We start from the raw sequence: 27,408 nt of genomic DNA on the forward strand, positions 1-27,408 counted from the left end.
CATAACAACATTAGGATATGAATGAGCACAAGGAACCAAACATCATATTTATATATTGAATTCGGTATTAGTACATTTAAGTGAGTCTTTAAGGTCTTTGTAGTATCTATGATTAAGCCTTGTGTTTACGTAGTTGAATGCTGAGATTGTAGAGGTCCGCAAAGTACACGGAGGCAGAATCCAGCAGGCATACAGTGACAGTTAGGGAAGTTCTCTGTAAGAGAGGTTATAATTCATTTTATTCTGCAAGTTTCACATCCATTTTAGGGACTGAGTGGAAAAAATATGATCTGAGTAAACTCCTTGCAAAGAAAGCTGTATTCAGTTGAAAGCAAAATGATGTCAACCAACCTGGTTAAGCTATTCTATTTGGATAATTTCTATGTGGTAGCTAAAGCACAGTCACATACACATGTAGATTGTGTAGCATTAGGCCACTAAAGCAAAATAAAGGCTTTCACTATAGCTTGAAGCTACCAGACGTCCTAGCAAATCCCAGCAATTTGAGGCCCCTAAATAATAATTGTTTATGTATCATGATCTGTCAATTAAAAAAGACGGCAAGATTTACGGTAGAAGCCTCAGTGGAGTATAAAATGAGGAATAATTAAACAAGGTCCATAGGCTACAAATAACATTGCATTTAATGTGCATTAATTTTGATGGACCTGCCCTTTTTGCAGGGTCATCCCCAAACTTTTTGCCTCCTTCCTCCTAGTTTGTCTGACCTGTTTTTGTTGGCTTTAGGACTCTGAGCACCTTACCACTACTAACCAGTGCTCAAGTCCATATGCTGTCTGTGTAAGTTGTATTGGTGATTGGCTTTTCCATGATTGACATATTTGATTTACTAGTAAGTCTCAAGTAAAGTGCAGAAGAGGTGCTTAAGGCCTGTAAATCAAATGCTACCAGTGGGTCTGCAGCACTGATTGTTCCACCCACGAGTAGCCCTGTAAACATGGCTTACACTTGTAAACTGCCAATTCGACCTGGCAAGTGTACCCACTTGTCAGGCCCAAACCTTCCCTTTTTTGTACATGTAAGGCACCCCTAAGGTAGGCCCTAGATTGCCCCATGGACAGGGTGCAGTGTATGTTAAAGGTAGGACATGTACTTATGTGTTTTACATGTCCTGACAGTGAAACACTGCCAAATTTGTTTTTCACTGTTGCAAGGCCTATCTCTCTCATAGGTTAACATGGGGACTGCCTTCAAACAACTTAAGTGTAGTTTCATTTTGGGAGCAGATAGAGACAAGGAGTGTAGTGTCTCTGAACTCACAATTTAAAAATGCAACTTTTTGGCAAAGTTGGATTTTAGATTCAGTTTGAAAATGTCACTGTAGGAAAGTGGGCATTTTCTTGCTTAAACCATTCTGTGACTCTGCCTGCTTGTGTATTCCCTGTCTGGGTCAGACTGACAGTTGGGCTGTTTGTGAATCGCCACTAGACAGTGACAGAAAGGGAACTGGGGAGTAGACTGCATATCCTGATGTCCCATCTGGGCTAGAGTGGAGGGAGGAATGGTCACTTACACATGAATGGGCTGTGCCTGCCCTCACACAATACAGTATCTAACCCCCTGGTATGAGTTTGGGGCCAGGCCTGGGTAAGGCAGGATCTTGTGAACAACAGAGACTTTCCTTTGAAGTTTGCCAACTTCAAAGGCAGAAAGGGGTATAAGTAGTGGACCCAAAACCCCAGATTTTTAGATTACTTCTGGATTCCAGACGGAACCTCTGCCAAGGAGAAGGAGTTCTGCCCCTTTGCCTGTAACTGCGCTTTGCTGGGTTGGCCTGCAGTTGCTGATTCTGCCTGAAAGAGGACAAAGACTGGACTTTGTGGTATATTTCTACTTGAGAGGTATCTCTAATGGCTTTGACTGAGCTTGCCTCATGTTGTGAAGTCTCAGGGACAGCAAAGGCTTCACCAACCAGTCTCTGAGTTCACTTGCTGTAGACTGTAGCTTACCAGATGCCCCTGGGCCCCTGGAAGTGAAAATTAGTGATAATTTCAGTGAAACGACTTTGGGCGATGCAGAGTGACTTTGCAAGGATGCCACTACACGAAACCCTCAACTGCAGCCTGCACCTGAAGCCGCGGACCTCGCTGAAGCACAACATCCCCACTGACAGCGCAGGCTCCACGTAGCTGCAGCCGCTGGTGTCCTGAGGACTCATGAGATCGGAGTGTCGTATCACTGACGTTCGGGACACCTGACTCCGTTGCAGCACTTGTGACGATGTGACGTGATTGCGACCCCGTGATGTTTCCCCACAGCTGCTTGACCCTGCTGTAGGTGTTAGGGACTGACACCTCCACCGATGCTGCCTCACCTCCACTGCTCCACAGCAAGGACCAGACGCCTTTCAACGATGCCTGTGCTCCTTTGCCCCACAGCACCAGAACCAGCGACTCCTCGCTCCCCGACTCCATGCACCGGCCTGTTTCTTCACTTTTGCTTAAGGTACTGTACCTGGGAGTCCGTGCAACTCCGTCACAACGCTGTGATTGCACCAAACTGCAGCATTTGTGCTTCTAGGCACTAATTTTCTATTTAATCTTGCTAAATTCATAACTTTGTGTATGTTGGATTTTTATCATATTGGTCTTATTTTGCTTAGATAAATATCTACTATTTTTTCTAAACCTGTGTGGTGGCCATTTTGTTGTGTTTTCACTGTATTACGGTGTGTGTTGGTACAAATCTTTACAAATTGCCTCTGAGATAAGCCTGACTGCTTGTACCAAGCTACCAAAGGGGTGAGCAGGGGTTATCTTAAGTGTGTATCTCCATTGCCCTGACTAAAGTGAGGGTCCCTACTTGGTTAGATCTCTCTGTTAAAATAAATAAGCACATCACTGGGTCATGTGCTCCATAATTCTGATAGAGACTTATAACCACAGATACTTCACCTTAGAATATTTCCCCGGTGGTCAGACTGTATCTGCAAAATCTTGAACAGTACCTCTGTATGCCAGTAGGTGGTGGTGGTTTTCTCAGTGTGGTAAATGACGTTACATTGCCTACAAAGGCGCCAACCTGGCGCGCTGACTTTAGTTCCTTTCTTTCCACGCCAACAGCATTTATCTGGAGAGCTATCTCAGTCACGTTTTGACCAACATTTATTTTACATTTGGCTATGTCATTTTTGAACTTTTCTCCAAGTGTGCTATCCCTTCAGGTTTCAAACTTTGCATGGTTTGCTACAGACTTCTATGATCAACCCTCACTTATTCTGTCTCTAGACCCTGGGGTTGGAGCATGACCCCAAGGTCTGCACAGGGTGCAAGTCATGCGCTGGAAGGCAGTTTGCAAGTGAGTGATGAAGCTTTTGGTGGTGCGGCAGAAGGCTCTAAGCCATTCGCACTCCTGTGAAAGGTCTCTGGTCTATTCGATGATCTACTACCACAGGTGATCAACTTCATGCTTCAAGACCTTTTAAGCGGAAGGAGTCAATGCACTCATCAGCTCCACCCATTCAACCATGTGCGTTTAGGCCCTGCTCCCGGATTACACCTGTGGAGCCAGAGTAAGGGCCCTTTCCTCCCTATCCCGAGCTCCCCAGCGACGCCTGCACAGCTTGGAGTTCTACAGCCCCAAGCACAGTATCTTCGAACCGTCCACTCCTTCTGGCGTGCCTTTGGGTCCCACGGAGTCAAGAGGGGCCCTACTTAGGTCACTGTTGATGGGCTTGCCCTCAATGCTAGCCGGGCCCTCAGAATTCATTCCTGGATGTGGAATGCCGCTGTCACGAATGCCGCCATCCACTCCCAACTCCATTCCATCTGGTACCTTCTCTGGTGCTGCTTGATATCTAGCCTGTTATCGTCCCTGATACCAATTCAGTGCTGCCCTTGCACCACTTGATGCTGGTGCTGTCCAGGCCCTGCCATCCCCTGGACTTTCCTTACATTGACAGACCCTGTCATCCTGAGGGGGGTTGACGAGAAAGAGGTGTATGGTCCCTTTCAGGAGGATCCTGACAAGGAGAATTGGTACGAGGAGCTGGGTGAGACCAACGTTTAGGCATCCATCCATACTTTGGTGTGCTCTCATCTTCAAATAAAGCTTCAGAGGAAGGCCATACTTTGCCATGTGATGCGCCAAGTTCCTCACCCTCCAGCTGCCTGCTCTCCAAGTCTAGACTAACATATTGACTGAAGTGCTTCAATCTGGGGCAGGCTCTCCCAAGCCCTTGCTCCCCTTGAGCTAATCCCTCACAGACGTCCTCCAGTGGGGCCAGGGTATAACCTTTGATGGTCCGTTGGCATCACTCTTCCCCTGGGAACCCAGCCTTCCTCTCTCATTACTAACCCCTGAGCGCATGGTACTGCTGCAAACGTCATCCATAGCTCATTCACTACCACTCCACCAGATAGGAAATCCAAGAGGCTAGACACCTTAGGGAAGCACATATTCACTTCCACCAGCCTTGTTTTCAGGTGGTGAGCACCTTATGCCTCCTGGGCTGATACTTCCATGGGTTGTGGGATATGGTTGTGCATCTACTTCCCATGCTGCCGTAAAAGGGCCATGCCACCCTCAACCAAGCCTTGGTAGATGGCAGAGATGCAGCATAGTTTGTTGTCCAGTGCGATCCAGACACCATAGACTGCTGCATAGAGCAAGTGCTTCTACGGTGGCATTGCGTCGCTACTCCTGGTTACGGTCTACAGGGTTCTCGGGGGATGTCCAATCATCGCTTTGGTGTTAAGGCCGATGTGGTGCTCGAGCGCTTCTTTGAGAGGAGGGTCATTGCCTGGTCCCTTAGCCTTTCCCTTTCGACCCTGCCGAACAACAGGCCTTTGCTTCTACAGCAGCCATGGAAGGGGAGACTATAGGTGTCTGCAATATCAGTCCTACCAAGGACATCAGCCTGTCCAGTCCTTTCGACGATGGGGTCACAAATCCCAAAAGATGTGGAAGGCAGATCCAGCATGCTCCCCTGTCCACCCCACCTGCGCCCCGCAGCCTCAAAACTTAGTGCGTCCCCATCCAGCACACCCATAACTTTGGTGGCAGGGTCAGGCACCACCTGCCCCAGAGGATGACTATTACATTAAAAAAGTGGGTGTTTCATTTTGAATTTGTGCAGAAAGGGTAGGCCCTACCATTTTTAGACCAAACAAAACCTATAATTCGCCACTATCTTACAACGGCTGAAGGAGGATCATCGTCTTACTCAGTGAAGAAGTGCAGGCTCTTTTGGCCAAAGGAGCCATTGAGAGAGTGCTAGTCTAATAAGCAAGGCATTGTTATCATTCCTGCTACTTTCTGTTGCTGAAAAAGGACAGAGGCATCCGCCCTATTCTAGATCTATGCCCTGAGGAAAGAGAAATTCAAGGTGCCCTTTCTGGCTCAGGCCATGATTCTTGGAGACTGGATGATGGCATGGAATGTGCAGGGTGTGTATTTTCATATGCCCATCCTGCGGGCCCTGAAAAGTTACCTATGGCTCGCAGTGGTGTCCTGAGTATTTTCAGTTTGCTGTGCTTCCTTTGGGCCTTACTAGTGCCTCTCAGTCATACACCAACATGATGGAGGTGGTTGCAGACCTTCTGCTGAGGTCATGGGCTCCATTCTTCACCGATCTCAGTGTCTGGCTGCGGAAGGCAGACTTGTCCCATGCTGTCGTCACACACCTCCAGACTGCTGCAAGTCTCTTGCAGTCGCTGGGGTTCTCTATCAATGTGCCCAAATCACACCAACTCAACGCTTGCTTTTATCAAAACCATTCTGGAGATAGTGCAGTTTCACGACTATCCTCAGTCAGTGAGTCCAGGATATTCAAGCTATTATTCTGATGATTCAGTGCTTACGCTGGGTTTTTGGTGAGACTGACTCTGGGGAGATGCTGGATCTCATGATCTCCTGCATCCTGCTGGTGCAGTTTGCTCAATGGCATATGCAGGTTCTGTGGTGGGATCTGAAGCTCCAGTTTGCACAGCATCAGAGGAATCTCTCAGACCTGTGCCAGATATTGGAGGGTACTACAAAAGATTTGCATTGGTGGTTGACAGTCCACAATTGGGTCAGCTGCAGACCCCTCTGCCTTCCCCACTCAGTGCTTACAGTGGTGACAGATATGTTACTCTTGGGTTGTGGCTGCCACGTGAGAGAGTTGGCGATCAGAGCACTCTGGTCTCCGGCAGAGTTGCAACTCCACATAACTCTGCCAAAGTTGAGGGTGATTTGGTAGGCTTTGAAAGCCTTCCTTCCATCAATCCCTGCATGAAGGGGCGGCTGGTTCAATGGTTCATGGACAACACCACTGCCATGTGTATTGCAACAAACGGGGAGGGGTTGGGTCGTAGATCCTGTGCCAAGAGTGTCTCTGCCTCTGGTCATAGCTAGAGCTCCAGGAAATCTTCTCGATCATGCTGCACCTTGCAGGCTGTTTGAATGCTAGGGCAGATGAACCCAGTTGTTGATGCCTAGCAGATCACTAATGGCGTCTGCATTCAGAGGTTGCGCAAGGTCTCTTTTGAAAGTGGGGAGAACCTTGGCTCGATCCCTTTGCCACTGCTGAGAACTCGCAATGTCTGCACTTCTGCGCACTGGTGTTTCCAAAATGGCTTCTGCACAAAGAATCATTGCGTCTCGAGTGGGGCTCGGGACTCCTGTATGCCTTTCCGCCAATAGCACTATATCCCTGCGCTCTCAAGAAGATGAAGAATGATTGGGCTCAAGTCATCCTTGTGGCTCTGGACTTGGCTCGAAGGGTGTGGTATTCAAAACTCCTGAGCATGAGCATCACTCCTCCGGTCAGCTGCCCCTTTGGGAGGACCTCCAGTCAATTGAAATGGGCAGGGTTTCTCACCTGGATCTGCGCAACCATCCGCCTTCATGCTTGGAGATTGAGCGGTGACAGTTGAAAGTTTCTGATCTCTCAGTCCTGAAGTCGGTGATGTCAGCCTGGCAGCCAGGTGTCCTTCCACTATTTCCATGTACGTTTGCCTTTGGAAGAAGTTTGTGGCTTGATGTTTGTCATGCCATGTGGACCACTCTCTGCACCATTGTCAGAGCGTTTGTTGTTTGTTTCTTTAGCCCAGCCCGGTCTTGCTCTGAGCACTGTTAAGAGTTACTTATCAATTATCTCAGCTTTTCTGTGGCAGTCGAATATACCCTCCCTGTTTGTCACTGGCTGTGACATTGTTTGAAAGCGCTGCAACTTTCTGCCTGCTTTTTTTTCCAATGCTCCAATAGGACCTTAGTTTGGTTTTTCCCTACCTGATGTGTTCTCCCTTTGAGCCCCTGCATACCGGCTCTTTGCGGGTCTTGACCATTAAACACATTTTTCTAGTGTCTTTCACATATGCCTGGAGTGTCATGGAGTTCAAGGGTCTGTCTGTCCACCCGGCATATACCAATTTAGAAAAACTGGCCCTCCGACAAGTGCCTCTGCTGCTAGGAGTGGTCTAAGCCTTCCAGGTCAGCTGGAGCACCACTCTGCCTGCTTTCTACACGCCACCTCATCCTTCCTAATAGGAGAGACTCCATCAGCTGGACCCATTGATTGCATCAAAGACGATTGTGGGACGATCAACTCTTCATTGGGTTCACTGGAGCGAAGAAGGGAAACACGGTGTAGAAACGGTCCATTTCCGGATGGATTATACTGTACATACAATTATCCTAATCATTAGAGAAGAAGAAGCTTCCTGAGTGCTTGCGGGCTCACTCCACCTAGGCCAAGGCTACTACTATGATGTTAACGTGCCTGGTCCCTGTCCTGGGCAACTGTCAAGCTGCCACATGATTGTTCAGAAAACACTAGATTGAACAGCCAGATCCGTAGAGATGGGCACTTTGCCTGTTTGGTTCTCAATTACTTTTTGTTCTAGCAAGTTCGTAGTCCCATCTCTGGGGAGATATTGCTGAGGTATCCATTCTAATGTTAGGAATCTGCAATTAGATGTCTCTGTCAGAAGCACAAATTACTTATCTTCGGTAACGCTTTTTCTGGTAGAGACTCCTTCTAATCAGATTACTCACCGGCCCTCCTGTCTTCCCCGCTCTGCGAAATGGGCTTTCACCCAAAAGATCGTGCTATACACCCCACACAGATCATCCATATGCATTGGTTTTTGTGTGGCTCTGCTTTTTTTGGCGTGGAAAAGTCACTAAAGAAACAGATTTCAGCATATCGGGTTGGCACCTCTATAGGCAACCTTTCAATGCGGAGCCGAGCAGTGCCACCAAGCTCTGCACAGAGGTGCTGCTCAAGATTTTCCAGATGCAGTCTGATGTGAGCGCACTAACCAGTTTCTCATTATCTTACCAAGAGCGCCCCAGTAGTTCAGGCCGGGAGCGGTGTAATCCCTATTTGGACTCTAGTGCTCCCCGTAATGACCTATCTCTCATTCAGACAAGCCCAAATCAAGAATCAGAACTTTAGCATTATCTGTAAGAATGTCTGACACAGGTCAAGATTTTAAGGAGTTTATATAAAGAATTATTAAGCAAAATACATTAAATACTGCATAAGTATGGTTAGTAATAGAGAACACAAATCATACGTACAGAGAACTCCGTAAAGTTCAATACAAAATCAAGCTTAGATTTCCCTCAAAGTAGGGAGTGGGGTTCCATATTACAGTGGAGAATATGCCCTTTTGTAGGCCTTTAGACAACGGTTTTCATACGTTACTGCACAATTACGTGGTTTTCAGGCTATGTATCAATGAGTAGCAAGCAAGAAGAAACACTTTACTACAGAATACATTTGAAGATTCTCTGATAATTTTACATCGAATTCAGTCATTGTCAGTTTATTCCAGCACTCTAGTTGATACATTGCACAAGCAATAGTCTGTGATAATTGGGATGTCCTTGGTTAGGTGCAGTGTGGTGAGTCTTGGAACACTGTCGTTTAGTGCAAAGCTCAAAATTCTTTATTTAGAACAATGAAACATTAATACTTATCACCATGTGGTGTACTACATCATTCAAGATGGAAGGCAGTGTAATCACAGTTTATATTAGCAGAGGCTTGATTTCTAAAACATTGTAAGCTAACGAAAAGGAAAATAGCTTACATCCCCCGATTTCTAAATCATTACTCTATATCTCTTACAGTATAGCATTCATCAACTCTCCCCCCTCCCCCCTCTGGATTCTCTTAGGTTCTTCAGGGTGTTACAGAGATAGCTTTGTGTTTCTTCAACCTGTACATCAAGAGGTCATTCCATTGCTTGATGAAATGCCTTTGCAAACTTTTAGGAAGAGAAGCACTTGTGCAACACCAATTAGTAAGAGGCGTTAAAAGCAATTGTAGTATTCCTCCAAGCCACTCTCCTATCTTAGCAAACCCTCTTCCAGTAGACCCAAATGCAGAGCCTACTCCTTCCCATGCACGTCTCTTCCAATTCAACTAGTTCCTGTATAATGTTTGTAATGTTAGCGATGTAATTATGAAGTTAGTTATCTAGTCTTGGTATCTAAGCACAACATTCTCGAGCATGAATGACTTTTCAAATTCAGTCTTTTGTGAGTAGCAGATCCAACGTCAGACGGTTTTGTATAGTCATACCTATCATAGCAAAATATTCCTCATTAACAACTGTTTAAGCACCTGCTGTATTAGTTGCAAACGCATCTACTAAAATTGATGACTTTGTAATCTTAACATTGTTCATTGCTGTAGGAGGCTGGCCTGGCTTATAGTGGATACCTTGTGATACTTACACCTTGTGCCAGGTCCAGTTATCCCTTATTAGTAGAATAAAGGTGTTCTAGCAGCCTAGGCTGATAGAGGTAGCTATAGCAGAGCAGCTTAGGCGGAACTAGGAGACATGCAAAGCTCCTACTATACCACATATATCATATAGCACTATATCATAAGATAACACAATAGTCAGAGTTACTAAAAATAAAGGTACTTTATGTTAGTGACAATATGCCAAAAGTATCTCAGAGGATATACTCCCTTAGGAGGTAATTAACATACACAAACCAAAATCAGGTAAATAACAGTTAGAAAAGTAGTGCAAACAATGTAGAATCACAACAGAATGCATTAGGGAGAAATAGGCTTAGGGGCAACACAAACCATATACTCCAAAAGTGGAATGCGAACCACAAATAGACCCCAGGCCTAGTGTAGTGTGTAGAGGGTCGCTGGGAGTGTAAGAAAGCTCTAAGGGTGTCCAAGATACCCCACCCCAAGACCTTGAAAAGTAGGAGTAAAGTTACCCTACTACCCCAGAAAGACAGTAAAGTCGAGATAGGGGATCCTGCAAGGACAACAACTGACTGCAAAACACTGAAAACGGATTCCTGGACCTGAAGACCTGTAAAGGAAGGGGACCAAGTCTGAGAGTCACGCAAGTGTCTATGGGGGCAGGAGCCCACTAAACCCCTGATAAAGGTGCAAAAGGGCTGCCTCCGGGTGGAAGAAGCCAAAGATTTTGCAACAACGGAAGGTGCCAGGAACTTCTCCTTTGGTCAGAAGATGTCCCACGGCATGCTGGAGGATGCAGAGTTGTTTCCACGCAGAAAGACCGCCAACAAGCCTTGCTAGCTGCAAGAGTTGCAGTTGAGGATTTTGGGTGCTGCCAGGGCCCAGGAAGGACCAGGAGGTCGCCCCTTGGAGGAGGAGACAGAGGGGGCGCTCAGCAACACAGAGAGCCCACGCAGAAGCAGGCAGCACCCGCAGAAGCACCTGAACAGGCACTTAGAAGATCTGAGGACAGCGGTCGACTCAAAGTCACAAAGGAGGGTCCCACGACATCGGAGTCCAGCTCAGCGAGTTGGGCAGTGCAGGATGGGGTGCTGGGACCTGGGCTAGGCTGTGCACGAAGGAAGTCTTGCAAAAGTGCACAGAAGCCCGAGCAGCTGCAGTTCACGCAGTACACAGGATTACTGTCTGGCGTGGGGAGGCAAGGACTTTCCTCCACCAAATTTGGACAGAAGGGCCACTGGACTGTCGAAAGACACTTGGACCCAGTTCCTGTGTTCCAGGGACCACATTTGCCAGGATGAGAGGGGACACAGAGGACGTGTGATGCAGAAGTTTGGTGCCTGCGTTGGTAGGGGGAAGATTCCGTCGACCCACAGGAGATTTCTTCTTGGCTTCCAGTGCAGGATGAAGGCAGACAGCCCTCAGAGCATGCACCACCAGGAAACAGTAGAGAAAGCCGGCAGGATGAGGCGCTACAAAGTTGCTGGTAGTCTTCTTGCTACTTTGTTGTGGTTATGCAGGCGCCCTGAAGCAGTTACCGGTCGATCCTTGGCAGAAGTCAAAGAGGGAAGTGCAGAGGAACTCTGGTGAACTCTTGCATTAGTTATCTGGTGAGATGCCCACAGGAGAGACCCTAAGTAGCCCACAGAGGAGGATTGACTACTGACAATGGTAAGCACCTATCAGGAGGGGTCTCTGACGTCACATGCTGGCACTTGCCACTCAGAGCTGTCCATTGTGCCCTCCCACCTCTGCATCCAAGATGGCAGAGGTCTGGGACACACTGGAGGAGCTCTGGGCACCTCCCCTGCGAGGTGCTGGTCAGGGGAGTAGTCACTCCTCTTTCCTTTGTCCAGTTTCGTCCCAAAGCAGGGCTGGGGGGTGGGGGGGGAAAATCCCTGAACCGGTGTAGACTGGCTTATGCAAGGAGGGCACCATCTGTGCCCTTCAAAGCATTTCCAGAGGCCAGGAGAGGCTACTCCTCCCAGGCCCTTCACACCTATTTCCAAAGGGAGAGAGTGTAACACCCTCTCTCATGGGAAATCCTTTGTTCTCCCTTCCTGGGACAAGGCTGCCCAGGCCCCTGGGTGGGGGTAGAAACCTGTCTGAGGGGTTGGCAGGAGCTGCAGTGGAGACCCCGGGAAGTTAGTTTGGCAGTACCTGGGCTCTATGCTGGAGACCCGGGGATGCATGGAATTGTCCCCCCCAATACCAGAATGGTATTGGGGTGACAGTTCCATGATCCTAGACATGTTACATGGCCATGTTCGGAGTTACTATTGTGACGCTACATATAGGTATTGACCTATATGTAGTGCACGTGTGTAATGGTGTCCCTACACTCACAAAGTCAGGAGAATTTGCCCTGAACGATGTGGGAGCACCTTGGCTAGTGTCAGGGTGCCCACACACTAAGTAACTTTGCACCTAACCTTCACCAAGTGAGGGTTAGACAGGTGACTTATAAGTTACTTAAGTGCAATGTAAAATGGCTGTGAAATAAATAGACGTTATTTCACTCAGGCTGCAGTGGCAGTCCTGTGTAAGAATTGTCTGAGCTCCCTATGTGTGGCAAAAGAAATGCTGCAGCCCATAGGGATCTCTTGGAACCCCAATTACCTGTGTACCGTATACTAGGGAATTATAAGGGTGTTCGAGTGTGCCAATCAGAATTGGTAAAATTAGTCACTAGCCTGCAGTGACAATTTTGAAAGCAGAGAGAGCATAAACACTGAGATTCTGGTTAGCAGAGCTTCAGTGATACAGTTAGGCAGCACACAGGGAACACATATAGGCCACAAACCTATGAGCACTGGGGTCCTGGCTAGCAGGATCCCAGTGACACATATCAAACATACTGACAATATAGGGTTTCCACTATGAGCACTGGGCCCTGGCTAGCAGGATCCCAGTGAGACAGTAAAAACACCCTGACATATACTCACAAACAGGCCAAAAGTGGGGTTAACAAGGCTAGAAAGAGGCTACCTTCCTACAGTTGCAACCCCTGTTAATGGTATGAGTGTTACAAAAATATCACTAAGGATCTGATAAAAAGTTTTGTTTACTTCATTTTATGTAACGATCAAGAGGAAAATCTATTTTTTAAAGTGAAAGATTGTAGGGAAAGCTAAAGCTGCATAACTAGTGCCTACCCAGTTATGTGACAACTGGAAATAAGCTGACTCGCCACATAGGTAGATGACTATGACTTTGGTATCTTTAATTCTGCAAAGGTCCTGCCTTTGACCACGTAACTATGCTGTCAATCGCTCCACCCCAATACCTCAACAGGTTTTGTTTTCCTCGTCCCTCCTTATCATAGTTGTTTTGTCAATAAAGAAATACTCTTGAGGAAAAAAATCCCTTCTTGGCAATGTCAATGCTCAGCCTTAAGGGTGATTCCTTTATAATATCATTACCTTTCCCAATAATGTGTTCTGAACTAACTTTTCTTTCCTCTTTCTGTTCACCATTCTTCTCGTTCAACTCATTTATGAACATTCTCTCATGCTGATCCCTTGAGATAAAGGCTGTGTAAGGGAGATAAACATGTTTAGTTGCCCACATATCAGTCATAATTGGTACATCTTCCATACGCTTGTCATAATCGGAATGAAACAACTTATTAGAACATTGGAATGTTCGGAGATCTATTGAAAACAATGAGTGCTCTTTTCTTCAAATGGCTGGGAGAAGCCCAGAGCGCCAGCATTCCAATGTGTGTCTTCAACAGCTGTGAGCAAAGGCTTCATGGAGCCCGAGCTGATTTAAATCCCCTCAGACTCTGTGAGGCCTTTTGTTTTTTTTAATAGAACATTCTGTCTTCTAGTGTCGGAATGTTCTAATAGCCTTATATCCCACCATAGCTGGGCTATACCAGCCATTAAAGGCCCGCTGCCTTGTTTAAAGCTGGAGTGGGCCTTTAATGGCCTTACAGCCCAATTCGGTGGGCTATAAGGCTATAATAGAATTTTGGTAATTGTATCTGTTTAGAAAGACATAGCAGTAGAAAGAGTAGTACAAAGACAAATTAATATATGTTGCCGCTTTATGCGTTTGCCTGTTGCGAGACATCCATAGGCAACATGGCCAGAAAATGGCATTTACATTTTTGCACTTGTTACTGCTGCTAGCTAAGTGCTATGTGGGACTCTCTTGATCCATCTAACTAAGTGCTATGTGGTACTCAGCTAGATGGATCAAGAGGGTCCCAGTTTAAAGCGATGGGTAAGCGATGTGAATGAATGGCCGGTGGCAGAACAGATGCAGCTGAAACAGTGTAGGTATGATAAAGGTGGGAGGTGATCTTGTGGTTTTGGGGTGGGGGAGCTCCTTGCTGATTTTCTGGATCCTGGTGTAGTTCCAGTCAACATTAGTCTACTAAGGACGATTCTACTGCCTCCACAGATGCATGAATTTATTCCTGATAAGGACACTGCTACATTGGGGGCCCGGTATTGTCTGCCTCCACCACTACCAATTGCGAAGGAGATCGATTTACATATTATGTTACATTCCAAATGTAACAGCAGCTTATTCTCGCTGTGATGTAGTTTGACCCTGTCACCAGGCAGGTCGCTCCCCCCATCTGCCACGCAGCCCCATGTGGATTGAGTCTCTGTTGCTGCTTTTGCCGCCTGACTACTCGCTCCCTTTTTTCTGTATCCATGCGCTTGGCTTCTGTGCCACTTCGTTTTTTCATTCTGTGCCCCTGTGTTTTGCTTTCTGTACCCCTGTGCTCTGTTGACCCTTTTCCGCCGTCTTTTCCCACCGTTTTTCCCCCCGGGTTTTCACTTGCTGCTGAGCCCCTGCTGCCCGCCCCCTCACTCCCATTGGCCACCCCGCTCCCACCTCCCAGCTGCTCCTCCCTCCCTCTGCCCTCATATGGAGGCCGCAAAGCCTGGACCGCACCCAGCACCAGAACCCCTGGAACCCGCACCCCCCACAACGCCAGACTGCACTACGACGCAAGCACCCTCCAAGCACTCAACACCAGACGAGACCACCTCTGCTACCGGGCCACCCCAAAACGCACCCAGGGGCCTTTCACCTGCCGGAACTGCAGATTCACCAGCATCCAACCCTCCACACCACCAGCCAGAGAACCCAACCACCTCCGCTGCATCCTCCTCAACACCCGCTCCGCTCGCAAGCACGCCATCGAACTTTGGGACCTCCTAGACTCCACCGTCCCCGACGTCGCCTTCCTGACGGAGGCCTGACTGAACGCCACCTCAGCACCAGACATCTCCATAGCCATCCCACAGGGCTACAAGATCTCCCGCAGAGACCGCACCAACGGAGTGGGAGGAGGAATCACCATCATCCACAAAGACTCCATCAAAATCTCAACAAACACCGATGACACCCTGACCGCCGCCGAGCACATGCACTTCCAGATCCACACCGACCCTAACACCACCCTCAGAGGAACTCTCATCTACAGACCTCCCGGACCCCGCCCACAGTTCAGTGACACCATCGCCGACCTCATCAGCACCCACGCCCTCGCTTCCACGGACTACATCCTCCTTGGGGACCTGAACTTCCACCTCGAGAACAACGACGACGCCAACTCCACCGCCCTGATCGACAACCTCGCCAACCTCGGACTCAAACAGCTCGTAATGAAACCCACTCACGCCGCTGGACACAAGCTCGACCCCATCTTCTCCGCAAGCCCCCACGTCTCCTTCAACCACACCACCGAACCACACTGGACCGACCACAGATGCGTCCACTTCACCTTCAGAAAACCCACCACACACCACCGCACCCAACAGCTACCATGCCGCTGCTGGGGCAAGGTCACCGAGGACCAACAGACTACCGCCCTCGCCCTGAGACCACCCACCGACCCAGACACCGCCGCAACCAACCTCACACAGTGGATCAACGACTGCGCCAACACCCTCACCCCTCTCAAGACCTTTACAACCAACCACACCAACAAGAAAGCCGCCTGGTTCACCGAGGACCTCCGGATCTCCAAGCACATCTGTCGGAAGCTGGAGAAGAAATGGCTCCACGACCGAACACCAGACAACCACACAGCCCTCAAGAGCGCCACCCGCAGACATCACCAACTCATCAGGACCGCCAAGAAGACCGCCTTCAAGGACTGCCTAGAGACAACAATGCACACAACACCAAAGAGCTCTTCAGCATCGTGAAATCACTATCCAACCCCAGCTCCATCACCAATGACATCCCGCCATCTCAAGACCTGTGTGACTCCCTGGCCACCTTCTTCCACCGCAAGATCACCGACATCCACGACAGCTTCAACCCCGACCCCCCCTGCACCCACCACCGAGTCCACCACCCCTGCGACTACCACTCGCACCAGTCGCCTGACCGTCTGGTCCAGCGTCAGCGACGAAGACACTGTCAAAACCATGAACTCCATCCACTCCGGATCCCCATCGGACCCCTGCCCTCACCACGTCTTCAACAAAGCTAGCGCAGCCATCGCGCCCCACCTCCGGAAAACAATCAACTGTTCCTTTGAGACGGCAACCTTCCCAGAAAGCTGGAAGCACGCCGAGATCAACGCCCTTCTGAAGAAGCCCAAGGCAGACCCCAAGGACCTCAAGAACTTCCGCCCCATCTCCCTGCTCCCTTTCCCGGCAAAAGTGACCGAGAAGATTGTCAACAAACAGCTGACCCGCTACCTCAAAGTCAACAACATCCTGGACCCTTCCCAAACTGGTTTTCCCAGTAACCACAGCACTGAGACCGCCCTCATCGCCGCCACTGACGACATCCGGACCCTGATGGACAAAGGAGAAACAGCCGCCCTCATCCACCTGGACCTCTCAGCAGCCTTTGACACGGTCTGCCACCGCACCCTATCAGCACGCCTCCATGACGCCGGTATCCAAGAGAAGGCCCTGGCCTGGACCACATCCTTCCTCTCCGGAAGAACCCAGAGCGTCCGCCTCCCACCCTTCCGCTCCAAAACCACCAAGATCATCTGCGGCGTCCCACAGGGATCCTCCCTTAGCCCGACACTGTTCAATATCTACATGGCCCCCCTCGCCCGCGTCGCACGACAACACAACCTCAACATCATCTCCTACGCCGACGACACCGGGCTGATCATATCCCTCACCGAAGATCCCCACACGGCCAAAGCTAACCTCCACCGAGGAATGAAGGCCGTAGCCGACTGGATGAAGGACAGCAGACTGAAGCTGAACTCAGACAAGACGGAGGTCCTCATTCTCGGACCCACCCCATCAGCCTGGGACGGCTCTTGGTGGCCCACGTCACTAGGCACAGCCCCGTAACCCACGGACCACGCACGCAACCTGGGGGTCATCCTCGACTCCACTCTCTCCATGACCAGGCAAGTTAACGCTGTTTCCGCGTCCTGTTTCAACACCCTCCGTATGCTCCGCAGGATCTTCAAATGGATCCCCCTCGACACGAGAAAAACCATTACCCAGGCCCTCATCACCAACAGACTCGACTATGAGAACGCCCTCTACTCAGGAATTACAAACAAGCTCCTGAGACGACTCCAACGCATCTAGAATGCCTTGGCCCGACTCATCCTCGATGTCCCCCACCGCAGCCACATCACACTCCACCTGAGAGCCCTGCACTGGCTCCCCGTCAACAAAAGGATCACCTTCAAGCTCCTGATCCACGCACACAAAGCACTGCACAACACCGGACCCACCTACCTCAACAACCGACTCAGCTGCCACACCCCCACCCGAAGCCTCCGCTCAGCCAACCTCGCCCTCGCCACAGTCCCCCGCATCCGAAAAACCACCGGCGGCGGCAGATCCTTCTCCTACCTCGCTGCCAAGACCTGGAACACTCTCCCCACCATCCTACGACAGACCCAGGACCTGCTGGCCTTCAGAAGACTCCTCAAGACCGGGCTCTTCGACCAGTAGAACCCCCCCCCCCCCCCCCCCACCCCCCCAAGCACCTTGAGACCCTCGCGGGTATGTAGCGCGCTTTACAAATGCAGTGATTGATTGATTGATAGTTAATGATGGCTGTTGTTGACATGCTAGTCTGTTGTTTGTACCGATACATTATACAAAGTCAATAAAAATGTGTTTTGGGAAAAAAAACACAAGCAAGAATCTGTAGCGTCACTGTGTCATGTTAGATGAAGAACATGTCCGTAATTTCAGAGTGAATAACTTAGTCCTCTGATCTCTGCCCTGTCATCACTGCCCTATTGCAAAAACAATGGTGATTTGTATTCTGCATCAGCCGGAGGCATAAGGCTCCTAAGTCCTGTGACCTTTGCCTTGTCCAGTCTCAGGTTGATCAGCAAGTTTGGATTCTGCTAACTTGCTAACGTCCCTTATAGTCTTTGGCCTTTTCTTATTTGTCCATAGTCTTTTCTGCCTTGTAGAGGTTTGTAGCCTGCCTTCCTCAGGTGAGACACGATCCATGGAGGTTCTTTAGATTTCTAGCTCTGATGAGGCTGTTTTACCCACAGAGGTGGAACTTTCTTGAGCTGTGACACTTTCTGATTCCTGACATCTGTGCTTAGGCATGTTTGATTCAGCTTTCCATGAGTTTTCACTCCCTGTGAATATGTATTCATAATCCTCTGGTTATTATCACAATTGTCGCTTGGATGACACCACCGTCTCCTGGTTCTCATTTCGTGTTGATGCTCTGTTGTAGGAGACTAAGCCCTCAGACTGGTCTTCTTCGGAAGCCTTGGCAATCTCAACCCTAGGATGACTTGAGGCATCAGTGGATGTTGGCTGTGCTTCCTCCTCTTCTCATCTTGTCCTCTTGTTATGGGAGGGATGTATCCAATTTGTCAGACTAGCACACTTAGCAGTGTTAGCGACCAGAATCACGTGATACGGGCCTCTCCAATGCTTGTACAGACAGGACTTGCAGACGTGTTTTTTTATGTGACCCCAATCACCTTGGGTTCAGGTCATGCCCTGGAGATTCTCGGACAGCTAGACGAGCGGCATTAACCTAATAGGTGACCAAATATATTAAATGAGCCTTCCCTTGCAGTGTTTAGGTACCAGGTTATTTGGGATATTCAGCTGCTCAAACTGACATAATTTGAGTGGGTCTTCTCATCAGCAACATTTGAGCAACAACTCTTGTTTGCTTAGAAGAGTTACTTCGAATGTCCATCAACAACAAAGAAAGTGCATCAGGTCATTTAAGAGATGTAGAGGCACAGGCCTTGGCAAATTTAGCTTTGATGGTCCCATTCAGTTTTTCTATGATGCCTGAAGCCTCGGTCTACTGCAGTAGAACCTCTGGTCTGTCTGTAGCACTGTACATTGCCACTCCATTATCTTGTTCTTGAACTGGGTTCCTTGATCTCATTGAAGGCAGCCCGAATTGTGGTATCAACTCCTGCAACAACAGTTTGATTACTGCCAGAGTATCACATCTCCTATTCCTCGACCCAGCGGGTCAATGGACACAAAATGACGAAGAAGTGCCTCATTTGGTTGCATTGGGGCACCTCTTTGAATTGGATCTGGAGACCGTTGAAGAAACTGTCCGACTTCCCGGTATGGCTTCCTGGTCGCCACAACCCTTTTGCCCACATTATTTTTGACAAGTAGCATAGTGTTATCACAAACTCTCTGCCATTGGTTAAAAATGGGGATTGTGCCAGTACTGTTTGAAAGTGGACATCAGCTCATAAAATCGAATCCAAGAGGACTGGCCTCCCATCACTGGACACCCATGTGTCACTGGCATCCTTTTTGCATCCTTTTTTTCCCGAATCGACTTTATCTACTTATGGAGCATTATGTTGCAATTCCCCCAATTAATTGAAAGTGGGGGCAGTATTTAACAGCATGTGTGATACAGTTTCTCTTTTTACATTGCTTTGCTCATCCACATGAAAGGTGCTGGCCTCAGAAGCACAGTATCAAATAAATCATCAGCATAGCCTTAGCGGTTGCCTCTGGTTTCAGGTCTGATGTAGGTAACCTGTAGCAAGGACCTCTTGGACCCAAGTTGGTTCCCCATTTTTAGCTTTATTTTCTGTTTTATATTTTACACATTTTTGCTACAGTTCTTTTTAGCAGTGACATTTTACACACTTAGGTTGCATGATATTATTCTAGGACTATGTTGTATGAGTTTTCTAGACATAACCAGTACATTCTGCTCAAAGCTAGAAACACAGTACACAACATGCAAGTGCTTGCATTGCCCATTTGGAGACAGCTTCAAATATTTAGACATATTGCATCAGAGCTGTGCGTCTAACACCATTTAGCTTTGATCATATAAACGATGCACTGACCCGGAAAGGGCACTCCAGCCGTGGCTGTAGGGGAACGATGCTGTTTGAAATGCCGCTCTCCTGTTGCTAATCTGCCAGCTTCCTCAAAGGATTGTCATTCAATCAGAGGTCCGCCATGTAATGTGTTCTAAACGTATGGGGGCTTTAACTAATCTCTTAGATCGGGCAGAGGGCACTCCTGCTATGCTCTCAGTATAGACTTAGGGTTATGTAGGAAGAGCTATAAATCATTTGCCATGGTTGGTTTGTTCATTCTCTTTACCATATTCACAATGCCAGTGACCATGCTTTGTTTTATCTGCCTGATTATCGCAGCTCATTCTCTCTATGTAAGACTGCGATTGTTTCAATAAATGAATTGGAAACGTTTGTTGTATCTCTTGTGTTTTCTCCTGGGCATGCTTGAGTAATACAACGAAAGGGTTAGATCTGTTTCCAAAACTTCCTTGGGAGTCAGAGTTTTGTGTTATGGTTGCTACTATCGCCTTCCACCCTCTTAGGTTTAGGGATTCAGGTGATGCACTGTGAGCTAGTCAGGAATTGCACAACAGCTCCTAATGAGGACGGATCTAGTCACCCTCATTTCAGAAGTTCTGTTGTTCTAGTATGCAGTCCTATTATCTGAATAGTAACTGTATAACAACCCACTGGAGGTCAGGCAATCCTCTCTGCGACCATAACTGCCCAAAATCATGCCAAAATCATGCACAAATTCATACTGTCTGTCAATATAAATGGTAACTTGTGGGCCTCCCAATGTTCAACAGGCTCTGGTAAGGCCAATCAATTCAGCTACTTATGCAGACATTGCATGACATAGGTAGGATCATTGCACAACCCCCCTTATTGTACATATATCGTAAGCATCTAATAAAATACTGAGTCAGTCTCTCAGACAAGATCCATTGGAAAAACAAGGGAAGATCATATTCTGGAAGGGGTTACATCCAGAATGCCAGGCGTTGGTTTTGTGCATAACTCGGTGATGCTGTTATAGTCATGGTCAAAGTCTCCCTCATTATTTCCCTCTGGAATTGGTAACAGGAAAGTGGGGTTTAGGGTATTGTATCTCATGATAGAGATATTTTCGGCAGCCCGCATTATTCTCTCATAGCGGGTTAAGCGGCTGTTTGTCATTGTAGGAAAGTGCCACTGTTGGCATGGTTGCCCCCCACTTTTTGCCTAATGTTGATGCCAACTTGCTGGGACTCTGCTAACCAGGCCCGAACACCAGTGTTTTTTCCTAAAACTGTACCTTTGTTTTCACAATTGCCACAGCCCTTGCACACACTTAAGTCCCTTGTAAAAGATACCCATGGTACCAAGGGCCCTGTGGCCAGGGAAGGTCTCCAAGGGCTGCAGCATGTATTATGCCATCCTAGAGGACCCCTCACCAAGCACATGTACACTGCCTTGCAGCTTCTGTAAGCTGGTGGTGCCTGTGGCATGGGTAAGTCACCCCTCTAGCAGGCCTTACAGCCCTAATGCAAGAAGCACTATGCCACAGGTGAGTGCATAGCTGCATGAGCAATATGCCCCTACAGTGTCTATGTCCATCCTTAGACATTGCAAGTGTAGCCAAATTGAGTATATGGTCTGGAAAGTTTGTCATTACGAACTCCACAGCCCCATAATGGCTTCACTGAATACTGGGAAGTTTGGTATCAAACTTCTCAGCACAATAAACCTACACTTACGCCAGTGAGATACCTCCTGTATGTTAGCCTAACTGCTAGAGTAGGACTGATCGGTCTGTGCCAACCTGCCACTTTTAGAGGAGTTTCTGACCACATGTGTTGAGTGCCTTTGTGCACTCTGTGGTCAGAAACAAAGCCTGTCCTGGGTGGAGGTGCTTCACACCTCCCCCTGCAGGAACTCTAACACCTGACGGTGAGCATCAAAGGCTCCAGTCTCTTGGTACAGTGCCCCAGGGCAGTCAAGCTATTGGAGATGCCCACCCCCGGACACAGTCCCAATTTTGGTGGGAAGTCTGGCGGGAAGATTAGGGAAAACGGGGAGGAGTGACCACCCCAGCCAGGACCACTCCTAAGGTGTCCAGAGTTGAGGTGACCCCCCCTCCCTGCAGAATCCTCCATCTTGGTTTGGAGGACAGGGACCAGTAGGGATAGGAATGTGTCCCCCCTCCCCAAAGGGAATGGGCACATGGAAGGTGTAGCCACCCTCAGGGACAGTAGCCATTGGCTACTGTCCTCTGGCCCCTAACACGCATCTAAATCTACAATGTAAGGGCCTCCCTGAACCCAGCTCACCGGATTCCTGGTGACCTACAAGAAGGACTGCTAAACTAAAACCCCCAGCAGAGAAGAAGAAAGACGACAACTGCTTTGGCCTCAGCCCTACCGGCTTGTCTCCTGCTTCAAACAGCTTTCAAAACGACCAGTGATGCATTCAGCGGGACCAGCGACCTCTGCCAACTACAGAGGACTGCTCTGCACTTAAAAGGACCAAGAACTCCTGAGAACAGCAGCTCTGTCTAAAGAAAACCTAAACCAAGGACTCTCACCTCACTCCGGGTGCGTGAGTCTTGACCCCTGTGCACCCGACGCCCATGGCCAGTGTCCAGGTGGTCCACCCAGCAAAAGAGTGTCCCCAGGTGATTGCTAGCAAGTGCCCTGCCTGGGTTGGCCTCTCCACAATGAAGTCTGCAGAGGACACACTGCACCCACTGCCCCCAGGCTTTGGAGAAACCGACCCCTGGTATCTCATCTTTCAGCATGTGGCCCTCCTCCTTGTCCGCCTGGTGGTGTGCCCGAGAAAACCTCCTGGACCCCGTCTGAAGCTTCTGAGTGACCCACGTGGTCTCCCCGTAGACCTGCATTGGAAACTCGGTCGTGTTTGCACCCGGCCGGCCCTGTGCTGCTGAGGTTGTGTGTTTGGTGCCTACTTGTGCCCCTCCCAGTGCTCATCTAAACCCCCCTGATCTGCCCTCCGAGACGCGGGTACTTACCTGCTTGCTGACTGGATTCCGAGTATCCCCTGTCTCCATAGGAGCCCACGTTAATTTAGCTCCACTTTGACCTCTGCACCCGACCGGCCCGGTGTTGCTGGTGGTGGGTGTTTGGGGTTAACATGAACTCCAACCGGTGGACTTCCTAAAACCCGGAGACTGAGACTGTAAGTGTTGTACTTAACTGTAAACAGATCTATCTTTTCTTTCCCTCAGGAACTGTTTGAATATTCCAGTGTCCAGTTTTAAAATAGCTTTTAGCCAATAATTCAAAAACTGTATTACTTACTTATTTCAAACCAAGTACTGTTAATACCTGTGGTTACTGCAACTTGAATCTTGTGGTTCTAAAAATAAAGAAACTATATTTTTATAATCTAAAAACCATTGGTCTGGAGTTAAGTCATTGAGTGTGTCCTTCTTCTATTTTCTGTGTACAACAAATGCTTTGCACTACCCTCTGATAAGCCTAACTGCTCGACCATACTACCACAAACAGAGCATTAATGTAATCTATTTCAGCCACTGGGGAACACCTGGACTCTGTGCACACTATATCTTACTTTGATATAGTATATACAGAGCCAGCGTCCTACAGTCATTTACTGTGTGCATGTGTGAGTCATGAGGATTTCAGTTGAATGAGGAACATTACATTTAGTGGGTAGCACTTTCCGATTCCTTCGGTTTGCTGAATTGTAAGACTCACCACTGCAAGCACAAGAAATCCAGCCAATGCTGCTGCTACAGGAGCAAGAGTCCCTGAGAAGTACCTATCGGGATGCTTGGTGTTTCCATGGGTCTGTTAGCACTGATAAAGCACACTCCTCTATCTTATGGTAAAAGAGAGCAGATTGTTTAATATTGTCTGACATTCCAAGAGCGGGTGTCCTGCAAAGTAAATTTATGATCTTCTGGGAGGCTTCTATGCTTTCTTCAGCTTTTGGTACTGGGTCATTGTCATCAGTGTGCGTCAGCCTCATATATGCTTTGCCGCAAAGGAGAAGTTGGGGATCCATTGTCAGCGATAGCTAACTATACAGACTCCCTTTTCTATATGATGTCCTGGGTACATTATTTTTTTTTTACAATACTGTAGCTTCTCAGGGGACACTTTATGCCCAGTCTCACCCAAGTGGTTGAGCAGAGCAATTGTGTGCTGTCTAGAGGCTTCCTTTGTTGATACAGTCAAACGTTTATCGATGTACTGAATTAGGATTGAGCTACATGGCAACTTTAGTACTTCTAGATTCTTTTTAAGTATCTGATTGAAATAGATGGGTTTACCTTATACCCTTGAGGGAGTACAGCTTTACATAAGAGCCTTCACTTGGAATCAAAATGAGAAGATAAACTGCCCCTTTGTGAAGGGGGAACCAAGAAGAACACTTCACAAAGGGCAGTGACTGTGAACCATTCATCTTCTGGGGGAATTAGGAATAGAATCATGGCAGGGTTCGGGACCACAGGATACCAAGTGACAACAATTTGGTTAATTTTCCAGAGCTCTTGTACAATCTACCGCTTCTTGTTGGCTTTTTGTAAGGCCATGATTTGTCAGTTACATGGACTCCCAATAACAGAATGCATTGTCCTGTCATACTCTGTGACGGGTGATTCCTGCGAGGGCCTCTGTGGTCACCTTGTAAGGAATAGTTTGGGGAGAACCACTTTGGGCTGAAGCACTATTTTTAAGAGTTTGGCACCCTTCATCAGATTTCTGTCCAGTGAAATCCCAAACTTCTTCTCTGTCTTCTTCAAATCAGTGAGTAAGCCTCTTTGGTAAGGAAAGAGATGCAGTTTGAAGACAGATTCAGTGTTTGTAGTTAGAGTTCAGCATCCGCTGCTTGAGTTTCAATCCCAAATCCATTGTGCGTACAGTTAATGAGACAGTTTAGTTTACAAAGAAGATCCTTTCCTAACAAATGTATGGTACTCAAGTCGCTCACTATGATCTGACGTTCCCAGGGGCAGTCATCTAATTGATATGCTGCTGTTTAGTAATGTCTAAAACTTGCACTTCTTTTCCCAAGATGGGTAGATTTGAAACTGCAGTTGTTTGAACTGTTAAGCGAGTGGCTCCTGTATGTATCAGGAAAGTTAATCAATGCTGTTAACTGCTTCATTCCCTTACGGTTCACTCTGTTCCACTTCTAGGACTGCACCAAGTATGCATCCCCCACTCCCTGGGCACCTTTATTGGCTCTGATCAAACTTCATAGGAACTAAAACATTTTGAGGTACCAATGGATTATGGGGCACCGTATTGCTTGCTTGGACATGTAGAACTCCTCCCTGCATTTACATGGGTCAAGGAGAATTTTGTGACATACCTCATTTTGGGGTGTGTGGAGTTGACACAGGTGGTCTGGGAATCAGAGGAAGCGCTCCCAGCACCGCGAAATTTGCAGCTTGGGCATCAATCTTGACCCTATCAGGACTTTAGCGACAATCTCACTTCCATTTTCCAATCCTATTGCAGATGTGGCAAGGGGTAACTTTCTTTAAATCACTTATGCTAGTTCCTGGGGTATTTCCTCAATCGCTACCTATCCCCGGGGCATTTCCTTCATATATCATGGAAACTCCGTGTATGTTCATCCCATTAATAGGGTCAATTTCGGGGCCTTGAAGGGATACCTTGGGCCCAGTCATTGTAACATTGTGTGCTAACTGGGTCTGGCCTATCAAGTACTTCTCCTTTAGCCCTTTTCACTTAACTTCTAGCATATCACTGTAAAAGTTTGCATACTGCAGGCTCTCATCAAGGGACCTACTCTACCAGCAGAGGACACCTAGGACAATATGATTGCTAATTTCAGGTCTTAGCCCTTGCATAAAAGAGGTGAGGAACCCTCCAATGATATCTCCCAATTGTTTGTATCATCCTCAATGCTCCCTGTACACCTACATAAGCCTCTTGAAATATGCATGCACTGGCTCTTTTGGTTCTTCAGACGTTTGAAAAATCTTGGGCCAGTTTATATCCCTTTGGTCTTTGCATGTTTTATGACTTTCTCATATTTGGTTTTAACCAGGGACTTAGGTTCTTTTGTTCCTGCTACTCTACGGTTCTCCTGAGTCTGCCATTCAGCTGCTCTTACATTCTGCCCATAGATCCTTTGGAGCCGCTACCTCAAACAGCACCTCCAGATCCTCCCACAAAATCTTGGAAATTGTAACAATCTGCTCCATCTGTGTATACCTCTTATCTGGAGCTTCTCTTGGCTTCAGAAGGGAATTTGTGAAGAGAACTCTCTCCGGGACCATGGAACATGTACATATGTTCTTCCCTGTACTTCCCTCAAAGGTTATTCCTTCACTGCCTCCCAAGCAGCTTCTCCCTCATCCTGCTTGGCAACCCTTTTCTTTTGTCTCACCTTCATCCTTTTCTTCTTGAACCACAATTCTCTAAGATTCTCCGTCTCACTCCGATCCCTGTTTTGGTCAACTCTCATATATGTGTTCTCAAGCTACTCCACTTTAGCCCCTTTAATTCCTTTTCACATATCATCATCCTACCATTCTTGTGCAAACGCTTTCTCTGTGTTAAATTGACTCCGCATTCATCCATCACCTTCTCCATTTTCTCATGCCCCTCTCAGGCTGCTCTTAATGCTTCTTTGCTCAGGTTGAGCAATTTGCTCTCATTTTAATGGCCTAAGGAAGTCATTCCCCCATTTCCTTTAATGATTTCTTCAAACTCTTTCAGCTGAGAGACATCTAGTCAGTGTGGGAGGTGCTTGCTGGATTAACTGGTGGATTAACTGGTGGAACTGCAACAAACATTTGACTTCCCGTCATAGAACTGGCGAAACTTTCTCTTTGTGAAGGTTTTAGTGCCATCACTCCTGGCCTTGGTTTGGGACCTTGGCGAACACTTGGAATGGTTTGACTAAGTGGAGTACTAACAACTGTCTCGGTGGGAGAAGTGAATGCTCTACCTGACAAAGATGATGTGCTTATTGGTATAGACACTGAAGTCTGATCAGGAGGTGAAACTAATTTCTGTGTAACTTGAGGGTGCTTGAGTTTTTGTAGGGGTTTCAGTGTCCGTCTTGGTTACCTCTGTAGCTGTCACTTTAGGCGCAGCAGCTGCTTTATTTGGGGGTGGTCTTATGCTGAGGAGTTTGTCTATGAAGGCATTGTCTTTCTCCTTTCTACTTCTCTTACCTTTAGATTTCCCTTTCTCCTCGGGCTTTTCCTTTGCTAATTCCTCGCTCCTTATCAAAGGATAAGCTCCAGTAGTCTCAATTACTTTTCTCTCCTCTTTTTCTGCCTCTCATCCTCCACCACACTTCTCCATGACTGGTCCCTGTCAGATGTTTAATGCAAATTTCCTCCTTTTCTTTTCACTTGCCACCTGCTCCCCAAGATTCAAAGCTTCAAACCGTGTGGGCCTAAGCTGTATTTTCAAATACAGCCTTCTTATCAAATGCTCTATTCTTGAAATATGGAAAGTCCAGCTCAGTGGGA

General features: G+C 47.7%; 1 protein-coding gene across 2 annotated transcripts in view; it reads left to right on the forward strand.

The window, feature by feature from the left end:
* The window catches only part of HASPIN (histone H3 associated protein kinase), an 854,350-nt gene that overhangs the window by 361,318 nt on the left and 465,624 nt on the right, over positions 1-27,408 (forward strand). The gene's annotated exons all lie outside the window — the stretch shown is intronic.

The sequence above is a fragment of the Pleurodeles waltl genome, chromosome 12 (genome assembly GCF_031143425.1).
Source record: "Pleurodeles waltl isolate 20211129_DDA chromosome 12, aPleWal1.hap1.20221129, whole genome shotgun sequence".
Taxonomy (NCBI): domain Eukaryota; kingdom Metazoa; phylum Chordata; class Amphibia; order Caudata; family Salamandridae; genus Pleurodeles; species Pleurodeles waltl.